Source organism: Phodopus roborovskii, unplaced genomic scaffold (assembly GCF_943737965.1).
Source record: "Phodopus roborovskii unplaced genomic scaffold, PHOROB, whole genome shotgun sequence".
NCBI lineage: Eukaryota > Metazoa > Chordata > Mammalia > Rodentia > Cricetidae > Phodopus > Phodopus roborovskii.
The window spans coordinates 13,963,881-13,975,205 of NW_026126599.1; positions in this window are offsets into that span (position 1 = coordinate 13,963,881).

The window sequence follows — 11,325 nt, forward strand, 5'->3', positions numbered from 1 at the left end:
ATTAATCCTCTTGGTTCAGGGGCTCAAGTGCTGGGATTAAATGACTGTCATCATACCCAGATAAGCAACAGTATCTCTTGATACAATCATATCTGGGGAATGTGAATGAAGCTCTATAAGCACCTTGAAATTATACAATAACATTGTTTATTCTGTTTACAACATTCTGGCACCAGATCCCATTACAGATGGTTGTGAGCTCTCTTGTGGTTACTGTCAATTGAACTCAGGACCTCTGTCTGGCAGAGCAGTCAATGCTCTTAACCTTTGAGCCATCTCTCCATTCCTACACAAAAACATTGAACAATACCAAACTAAAATAAGCTAATCACAAAACATGTCATGATCTAAATGAATTCAAACAGCACAGAATGAAATGTGGACACCCAAGAGCAAGGAGACCCAAGGAATAGGGCAACACTATCTGATCTTAATCTGAAGTGGGTGGTTAGCAGCCTTTGGAAATGACTTTGGTGGGTTTGATGTGCCAACACTGATAATGTGTTATGCATGGGTGCTCATGAGAGGTTTTGTTTAGCCTTTTTCTTGCAATACCTTTATCTGGTATTGGTATTTGGGTAACGATGCCTTCCAGAAACTAGAAGCAGAAAGTATATTTGCTACCTCCTTTGAGAAGGCCAGACTTGCCCACCAAGATACTGAGCTCTTTTGTAAACTGGATTTCAAGCAATGACCTCTTGGTCCAGTGTCTCCCACTGTAACCGATGCACTGCTCGGCTGCTGAGTAAATAGTGAATCTTGAAGATTCCCAGTAGGCAGTAGAGGGTAAGAAATGAGAGGAAGAAAACCAAGGAAATAAACAGTAATTCCAGGTGACAGCATGCTTCCTGATTTTCTGTACTCTTCACAAAACAGAGCAAATGTACTTTTCCTCCCAGATTTGTGCCATTAAACCTTTTTCTGGAGGCACATGCGGGGGTGGGGGTAGGGAACAAGACTCACCTAGAACCATTTCAATCCATGATTTGGGAGGGCTTTCTCTAAGCAAACAGAATATTTCAGACTAAAGGCTTTTGGGATCTGCCTTCTACTTTCTCCCTCCAGACAGTGGAAAGGATGAAGACTAAAAAGGGGGTGAGATACTCAATTTAACCTACCAAGCCTTCAAAGGAGTTTTCCTTTTTCAGGTGGAAAGTTTGCACCCACTTCTACTTTACTCTGATGTTCTCAGAGGGGTCAACTGTAGCGATTCCAGCCTCTGCATGGAAGGTAGAAGTGAAACACACACACACACACACACACACACACACACACACACACACACACACACACACACACCAGTGTTTCCTTTTCATCTCCTGCCTCACCTACCTTTGGCTTCTTTCTTTCAGAGATGCTCAAAGACCAGCTTCTCTGGAAGGCTCCCAAGAATGACAAAGCTTAGAGGCAGCTTAGTTGCATACTGAATCCCATTTTCATCAGACTGGCTTCTGAGCCATAGCAAGAGCTGACTATTCCTCTGTTGCTGTAGTGGAGAGAAGGACTGGACTTGGGAGCCCAGTGGGGTTGCCTGTATTGCACTGGCATCTGACAAGGTGGTGCCTACCCACAGAGGGCAGCAGAGCACCCTCTGATCTCTCTCTCTCTCTCTCTCTCTCTCTCTCTCTCTCTCTCTCTCTCTCTCTCTCTCTCTCTCTCTCTCACACACACACACACACACATTCTTACCACCTGGAACAGAGGAACTGCCACATTCTTTTCTTGGGTACATGAGGCTTGTCAAGCTTCTCATTTAATCCTTGCAAAACTCCCACAAGTCTCAGCTATTGAGGTAGCTGAAGCAGGAGGATGGCATGTTCAAGGCCTTTAATCCCCACACCCAGGAGACAGAGACAAGCAGATCCCTGTGAGTATGAGAACATCCTGGTCTACAAATCTTGTTCTAGGACAGCCGGGACTGTTATACAGAGAAACCCTGTCTCAAGAAACCAAACCAAAAAGAATTTGAATTTGTGGCTCTGTGGTAGAGTCAACAGCAAGGACAAATCCTCTTGTAAGGTGAGTGTGAGTCCTTCCTTCAGGGTACAGGGACTGAGGTGGGAGAAAAGTAGTGCTTGGGGCCCAGGTGGGTGTGATGCTGAGGACAGGAAGTTCTGCTGCACCACATTGCTGTAAATTCTGTGAATATTTAGGAGGAAAGGAACTGCACAGCCTTGAGCTATATAGTTGCTGTTCAAGGAAAGCCTACTGCTTTCTCTGAATAAGGGCAAGCAGATTTAGGGTTAAGACATCAGTGTGTTCACTGCATATAGGTGGAAAACAGATAAAAATAACATAGAAATAAATACACCCCTCTTGCCTGGGCAGTGGTGATGCACACCTTTAATCCCAGCACCAGAGAGGCAGAGGATCTCTGTGGGTCTGTGGGTTGAAGGCCAGTATAGTTTATAGAGCAATTTCCATGACTGCCAGAGCTACACATAGAGAAACAAAACCCTATCTTACTCCCCACACACAAAAATTGCTCAGAAGAAAAATGCATTGCTTCAAACATTGCTAGGCCATTTCTGAGATTCAAGTGTTAGTTTTGAGTTACATAACCTTAACTTTCATACATTTAGTATCTCCCTATTGTTAAGACAATCAAATACATTCTTCTCCTTATAGTTTGTCCTTTCACTTTACATTTAAAGAGGATACATTTAGATTTTTTATCTTTTATTAAATTTGTTCTTTGGCAATTTCATGTATATGCTTATCTTGACTGCTCTCACCCTCAACCTCTCTTAGCTGTTGAGACAGAACCCTGCTATGTAGCCCTGGCTAATCTAATCTGCAGTTTAGGCTGACCTTGAATTTCATCACTCCTCCTGCCTAAGCCTCCCTGGTGCTGGGATTACAGGTGTGCAATATCATGGTTAGTGACAAAAGTCCTTTTGGGGTAACAGCTTTGGGAAGTTATTTGGAAAGGTATGTTTACCTTCCAATTACACAATGACTGGCCCATGTGTTCCTCCAGAGCTGCTATAAATACAAAAATCTATGCAAAGCTACATTCCCAGCACTTGGAAGGCTGAGGCAAGGGCAGTATAACATGTTTGCATTTCCAAGGCTGTCTCATGAACAGAAAAAACTCAATGAAAGAAGTCTGTTATTTTTCATGGAACTTACCTATGACAGACATTATCTAAATATCCTGTGTTATCCTCCCACTCCTCTTTCACATGTGGGCCCTATCCTTGAATAGCTATCCTCACCCCCAGCACCCCCATTTTACTTTCCTATCACATGGGTTCTATGACCCTCCTTGCTTTACCTTAAAACGTCCTCTTCTTGTTTTTGGTTCCTTCTCTTGAGCCTGCCATCTCTAGTCTCTCACTCTCACATAACTTATGCACACACAGATTAGAAGCTAAGATCTGCTGGTGAGTGAGAACATGCATGATCAGCTTTCCGAGCTTGGATAACCTCGCTTACTATAATGTTATAATCTACCACTGTGCCTGTGATTTGTAGTTCCCTCTTTCTTCATGGAAATTATTCATGAAAAAATACAACATGTTCTGATGATTCATTCCTCTGCTGAAGGACATCTAGGGTGATCCCACATCTTCCCTATTATGAATAGAGCAGCAATGGACATGGATGAGCAAGAATCCGCTGGGTTTATGCCAAAGGTGAGTAGAGCTGGCTCTTGCAGTTTTATTTGACTTCCATGGATAACATTCAAGTTTCATGGTTTGAACTGCACCCATGTTTACAGACTGAGACATCTCACTAGTCCAGGTTACAGATTCTTGCATGATAATTTTGTATCCTGACAATTTACTAACTGCTTTCTGGTGGTCTTTAGAGGTGTCTTTATGTATAGACTAATATCATATGGGAATAAGATATTGTGGGGGGAAGGTTTTGCTTGCACCGAGACACAATGGACATGCAGAAAGATATTCAACCACCAAAGTAGCAACTGATGATATATATTTGTGGAGAGTGTCACACTGAAAATGAAATAACGTCCCGGAATTTAATCAGATGCAGAGAAGGTAGATACAGAATATTATACAAGAAAAGAACTAAAGGATTGGTGGGTATTGATGCCCGGCGAAGAGTGGAAATTCAGGAGTGTCTTCATTCACATATTTGTTTCATTGATGTTTCTATCTATAGCTGTTGACCTAGCTTATTCATGGCTATAACTGTATTCCTATGGTTTCATTTTAGAAATGTGACTGTATTTTAATACTTTGTATAAAGGAAAGCTTGGTTTAACATGTGCCTTTTAATTTATTGTGCTTGCAGTCTCTCACACGATGAATATTAGAATTGTCCCCCAAACCACACTTTTATTGGGTCTTGTTTTAAAAAAAAAGTCAAGTTTTAGGCCATTGAGCTGGTGCTTGCCACCTCCCTAGCCAGGTGACTTGACTTCAGGCATGAACCCACATGGTATGGTGAATAGAGAACTAACTTGTGAAACTTGTCTGTCCCTGACCTCCACATACCCACCCAGACTTGAGTGTGTGTGTGTGTGTGTGTGTGTGTGTGTGTACCCACAAAGAGAACATAAATAAAATGCATTTTAAAAAGGAAAATAAGATACTGTGAATCCTTTCCCACTTGCATCCCATTTATCCCACATGCATCCCATGTATTTCATGGTAGTGGTCTAAAACTTCCAACACTGTACTGAATATGAATGGACACTTGCCTTTTCCTGATTTCAGTGGGGGTTCTCAAGAGTTTTCCTAATAGAATATAATGTTGGATATAGGTTTGTCACACATAGCCTTTATTATATTGACATATGTACCTTCTATCAAGTTTCTTTTTCTATTTTTTTAATTATTGTATGCAGTCTTTGCCTGTACGTTGGGCAGGAAGAAAGCTTCCTGGACATGCTGACCTCATTGGTGGGACAGACTGTGGGACTATGATCTAACCTCAGTGTGTGAAGCCCTCACTGGGACTTTTGGCCAAGAAGGAGCTTTGGTAGTTACTTAGTCTGTGCTGGAGCACAGGGTGAGGGTGGAGCCTCCCATACAAGCTCTGATACTAGGGTCACAGATGATGACAAGAGCTCCTAATTACCAAAGAGGTGAAGATGGGACTGGAACCTTGCAGAAACAGAGTACTCACCATACTATGTGCTGGGCTGAAGCCATTGTAGCCACTTAATTCTTCTTGATACATCTACTGGGACTAGACCCTCTTGGGTAGTCACTGGTCCTAGGGCCATGAGTTTGGATGAGGCCTCACAGATGAGTAGTCCTAAAGAGCACAAATGAGGAAGGCTAAAGAAAGATCTGAGAGAAGTGACATAGCATGGCAGATACTACAACTAGCTAACCGTAGAGGTCTGGAGGTTTATACAGACAGTTAGGAAGTGAAGTAGTTGGGCACAATCAGAATATAAGGAGGCACAAACAGGATATCGCTCTCTTCTCTGCAGGCAAAGGAGATGCAGGTCTGCATTCCCAGTAAGCCAAGACCACGTGGAAATACTTAGATTGATAGAAATGAGTTAATATTTAAGACAGAGCTATCCAATAAGAAGCCTAGCCAATAGCTAACAGTTTCATAATTTATGCAGGGTCTGTGGAACAGGCTGGCGGGAAAGTGCTCATAACAGTCTCCATTTGTGGAACTGTTTGGTAAGCATTAGGGGGTGTGGCATTATTTGAGGAGGTATATCACCGGGGCAGGCTTTGAGGTTCCAAAAGACTTGGTCCATTCCAAGTTAGCTCTCTCTGCTTCCTATTTTCTGGTCAAGATATGAGTTCTCAGCTACTGTTGTAGTGTGGTGTCTGCCTGCCTGCTGCCATGCTTCTGTCATGGGACATGGACGGTCTGTCTCTCTCTCTCTCTCTCTCTCTCTCTCTCTCTCTCTCTCTCTCCGTGGGTGAGCCTTCAATAAACTCTTCTATAATTTGCCATGGTCATGGTGTTTCACCGCTGTAAAATGAGCTTGTGTAGGAAGGAAGGCACTATCTCCACTCACCTTTTCTTACAGCTCTCTTCACATATGCTGTATGGCTCTATATCAGGAGCCGCATACATAGAACTCAGAACTGGGGTAGAGTGGGGGAGAGTCAAGTTATTCTGGTTCAAATATGTCACAGTGTTGGCTGGTTCTTGACAGGATCAAGCTAACTATACAGGTAAGTGACTCCTTCCCACTTCCTCCTTGCTGTCATCAAGGTTTGGGAAGCTTTCTCAGTGGTATTTGATTGTTGTTGTTTGATCTTTCTATGTTGTGTCTCACCGCAGGGAGGGGACATCACTTGGTTCCTCTCTGCTCATCTCTCCTTGCCTCTCAGCTGCTTGTCAGCAGCAGCCTTTTACCTCTGTGTCCCAAGTAAAAGGACTGAATCACATAACCAATGGAGGCTGAAGTATCCATTTTCTGTGTCCGTCGAGTCTAAGAATTGTACTGATTGTCATTATCCTTGGTGTTGTGTCTGTGTGCTAAGCTTTGTGATAGTGGGGCTGTGTTTCATGGGAAAGGTGGTAACTCACATGACGGTACATAAAATTGCTGCACACACAGAGACCTAGAACACTCAGGATTGAGACTGGGAAATCATATTAGGTAAACTTCTGTGGACAGCCTGACCCATGATTCAGGAACAAGAACAAGGCAGCAGGGGGAAAGGTCTCTAACCCCTCCCTCCATAGACGACACACAGACAACAGAGAGGGAGGAGCAGAAGGGGCAGGGTGGAGAAGCATGTGGGTAAGATGTAGTCAGGAGAAGAATGGCTGGAGAGTGTAGAGGGAGTGGCCTGAGTGTACCTGGCATTCTCTGCCAATGTCTACAGTGGGGATGTTCTACATACCTGGGTTTCCTCATTCATCTTTATGCTAGTAACTTCCCAATCACCAACTCGGGCGATGCCTAGAAGAAAGTCAGAAGAAACCGGCGTACCCGTTCCTGCCTACACTAGCTGAAGCTCACCCAAAATCAACCTCAGCTTTTCTTGGGTCATAGAATTCCTGCTAAGCCTCTGAAGCAGAGTCCTTTCCTCTCAGAATCTCCCATCCTCCTTCCCCACAGGAATCCTGAGTCAGGGTCTCATGGCTGAAAGAGAAGATACTTAACAAAGGCCCCGGTTGTCATTCTTCTGCAAAGTTAAAGAAAACACTGTGAGGATCAGACCACATTGATTACAGCACTGGTCTTTGTCTTGATGATTTAGGAAAACCAAACAGAACTGTAACTCACTTCATGGTCACATACACTCAAAGCTGTCACAGAGAAAACCAGTGGATGGAGGAAGCACCTCTGCCATTTACACTAATAAGGACACAATCTTCAGAATTAGAAAGAAAATCATTACTGAGAAAAATATTTCTCTGATTTGCTTATAGTGGGTGTGGTGCTGTGAATTTTAGTAGCAGCCATGGATGCATCAGTAGGCGTTTTCCACTCATTTTCACCCACCAAGGAAATTGCCTTTCAAAGACTAAAACTCTGGTCAAAAATAGAGCTATATTTCTTTTTTTTTTATGCATATAGAGTATTTTTTATTTAATTTTATATAACAAAGTCCAATTAAATGAAAAGAAACATTTATACACAATATTTGGGAATTTGGGCGTCGTTCTTTCCAAAGTACTTCCTGCTGGTAAGGGGCGCTGTCTTGGGGGATTCGAAGAAGATTCAGATATCCTAGCTGTAGTCTGTAGGGCTGTTTTGTCCAGCTGTTTGGAATGTAGGATCAGCTTGTACTCTGTTTCAGGTGGTCTGGTGTGATCAAACCACATTAGTCTGGAAGAAATCCACATCTTTTCATTTTCTGTGGAAACAAAAATAGAAATACTTTTCCCCAGTAACTTGTTCTTCAACTTAAATTTTGGAGTCAAAGCGGTTTTTTTTTATTATTATTATTATTTTACATGTAGATCCCAGTTCCCTCTCCCTCCCTCCCTCCCTCCCTCCCCCCAAGCCCTCCCTCCCTCCTTCCCTCCCTTTTGCCCTCTCTACCCTCTCCCATGCACTCTAAACACCCTCCCCTGCCAACCCCCCACCACAATACAATATGTAGGGGAATGCCATCCCGTTGGGGTCATGTAGATCTGACAGGTCCTGTGAAGTAGGGACTAGGGCTTCTCTCCTATCTCTAGAATAAGGCAGTTATCCCTCCATGGGGGATATGTTTGCAAAGTCCTTTTGTGCACCAGGGATACATCCTGGCTCCACTGTCTGAGGTCTCTTAGACTGCTCAGACCTTCTGGCTGAGACCCATATTCAGGGGGGTCTGAGTCAGACCCCTGTTGGCTTCCCAGCTATCAGTCTAGTGGCCCTTAGCACCTCCTTGTTCAGGTAAGCTGTCTCTATGTACTTCTACCGCATGGTCTTGTCCTCTCCATCTGCTTCTGGGTTCTAGTTTGACTCAGTGTTTATGTATAGGTGTTTGCTCCTGTTTTCAACAGGCATTAGTTGAGGACTCCATGGAGAAGTTAGTTGTTGATCTCACTCTCCGGGAAGGGCATTTATGATAGCCTTTCCACGGAAGCTGAGATTGTTAGTTGGCAGCAGTCTTGTAGTTCCCTCGACCTTTCTTTGTGTTCAACTTTATCTTCAAACCAATATTGGCTCCCTCTTTTATGTTCTCTCTCTCTGTCTCTGTCTCTCTCTCTCTTTCCTATTTTCCATTCCTAACCAGGCTCAATCCTCCTGGTCGCACATGCCTTCCTCTCCTCCCTCTCATTTTCTCCTACTTCTCTCTCCATTAGCTGTCCTCCCCCACTATACCTGAGGTCTGGGGGGATTTGTCCCTTCCCAGTTCTGTGAGGGACTTTATATGAATCTCTTAGAATACAACTTGTATCCTAGTTCCTCTGGTGATGTGAATTATAGGCTGGTGATCATTTGATCTAGGTCTAAAATCCATATATGAGTGAGTACATACTGTGTTTCTCTTTTTGTGACTGGGTTACCTCATTCAGGATGGTTTCTTCAAGTGCCATCCACTTGCCTGCGAATTTCAAGATACCATTATTTTTTTCTGCAGAGTACTATTCCATTGTGTAGATGTGCCACATCTTCATTAACCATTCTTCAATTGAAGGGCATCTAGGTTGTTTCCAGGTTCTTGCTATTACAAATAGTGCTGCTATGAACATAGTTGAACAGATGTCTTTGTTGCATTGATGTGAATCCTTTGGGTATATGCCTAAGAGGGGGATTGCCGGGTCCTGTGGTAAACTAATTCCCATTTTCCTGAGGAACCGCCATATTGATCTCCAAAGTGGCTGTATGAGTTTGCACTCCCACCAGCAGTGGAGGAGTGTTCCCCTTTCTCCACATCCTCTCCAACATAAGTCATCACTGGTGTTTCTAATTTTAGCCATTCTGGCAGGGGTAAGATGGTATCTCAAAGTTGTTTTGATTTGCATTTCCCTGATAGCTAAGGATGTGGAGCATTTTCTTAAGTGTCTTTCAGCCTTTTTGATTTCCTCCATTGAGAATTCTTTCTTCAGTTCTGTACCCCATTTTTTAATAGGGTTATTTGGTGTTTTGTTGACTAGTTTCTTGAGTTCTTTGTATATTTTGGAGATCAGCCCTTTGTCGGATATAGGATTAGTGAAAATCTTTTCCCAGTCAGTGGGCTGCCGTTTGGTCTTGTCAACTGTGTCCTTTGCCTTACAGAAGCTTCTAAGTTTGAAGAGGTCCCATTTATTAATTGTTTCTTTCAGTGTCTGTGCCCCTGGAGTTATGTTCAAGAAGCGGTCTCCTATACCAATTTGTTCAAGGGTACCTCCTACTTTCTCTTCTAAGAGGTTCAATGTGGCTGGATTGATGTTGAGGTCTTTGATCCATTTGGACTTGAGTTTTGTGCATGGCGACAGACATGGGTCTATCTGCAGTCTTCTACACACCCTCATCCAATTGTGCCAGCACCATTTGTTGAAGATGCTGTCTTTGCCCCATTGTATAATTTTAGCTGTTTTGTCGAAAATCAGGTGTTCATAGGTGCGTGGATTAATATCAGGATTTTCAATTCGATTCCATTGGTCTACCTGTCTATTTTTATGCCAATACCAGGCTGTTTTCAGAACTATAGCTCTGTAGTAGAGCTTAAAGTCAGGAATGGTGATGCCTCCTGATGTTCTTTTATTGTATAGGGTTGTTTTGGCTATCCTGGGTCTTTTGTTTTTCCATATAAAGTTGATTATTATCCTTTCAAGGTCGGTGAAGAATTGTGGTGGGATTTTAATGGGGATTGCATTGAATCTGTAGATTGCTTTTGGTAAGATTGCCATTTTTACTATGTTTATCCTACCTATCCAAGAGCATGGGAGGTCTTTCCATTTTCTGGTATCTTCTTTAATTTCTTTCTTTAGAGTCACAAAGTTCTTATTATATAGATCTTTTACTTGTTTGGTAAGCGTTACACCAAGATACTTTATGTTGCTTGTGGCTATTGTAAAGGGTGATGTTTCTCTGATTTCTTTCTCTGCCTCTTTGTCGTCTGAAAAAAATAGGGCTACTGATTTTTTTGAGTTTATCTTGTATCCTGCTAGTTTGCTGAAGGTGTTTATCAGCTGTAGGAGTTCCCTGGTAGAGTTTATTGGGTCGCTTATGTAAACTATCATATCATCTGCAAATAGAGACAGTTTGACTTCTTCCTTTCCAATTTGGATGCCCTTGATCTCCTTTTGTTGTCTTATAGCATTAGCTAGAACTTCTAGTACGATATTGAAGAGATATGGAGAGAGAGGACAGCCTTGTCTTGTTCCTGATTTTAGAGGAATTGGCTTAAGTTTCTCTCCATTCAGTTTGATGTTGGCAGTTGGTTTGCTGTATATTGCTCTTATTATGTTTAGGTATGTTCCTGTTATCCCTGACCTCTCTAATACCTTTATCATGAAAGGGTGTTGAATTTTATCGAAGGCTTTTTCTGCATCTAGGGAGATAATCATATGGTTTTTCTTTTTCAGTTTGTTTATATGGTGGATCACGTTGATAGATTTTCGTATGTTAAACCATCCCTGCAATCCAGGTATGAAGCCTACTTGATCATGGTGGATGATTTCTCTGATGTATTTTTGAATTCGGTTTGCCATTATTTTATTGAGTATTTTTGCATCGATGTTCATCAGGGATATTGGTCTGTAGTTTTCTTTCTTAGTTGTGTCTTTGTGAGGTTTGGGTACCAAAGTTATTGTGGCCTCATAAAAAGAGATTGGCAATAAACCTTCTGTTTCTATCTTGTGGAACAGTTTGAGGAGTAGTGGTATTAGTTCTTCCTTGAATGTCTGGTAGAATTCTGCACTGAATCCATCTGGCCCTGGACTTTTTTTCGTTGGAAGGCTTTCGATGACTGCTTCTATTTCATTTCGGGTTATAGGTCTATT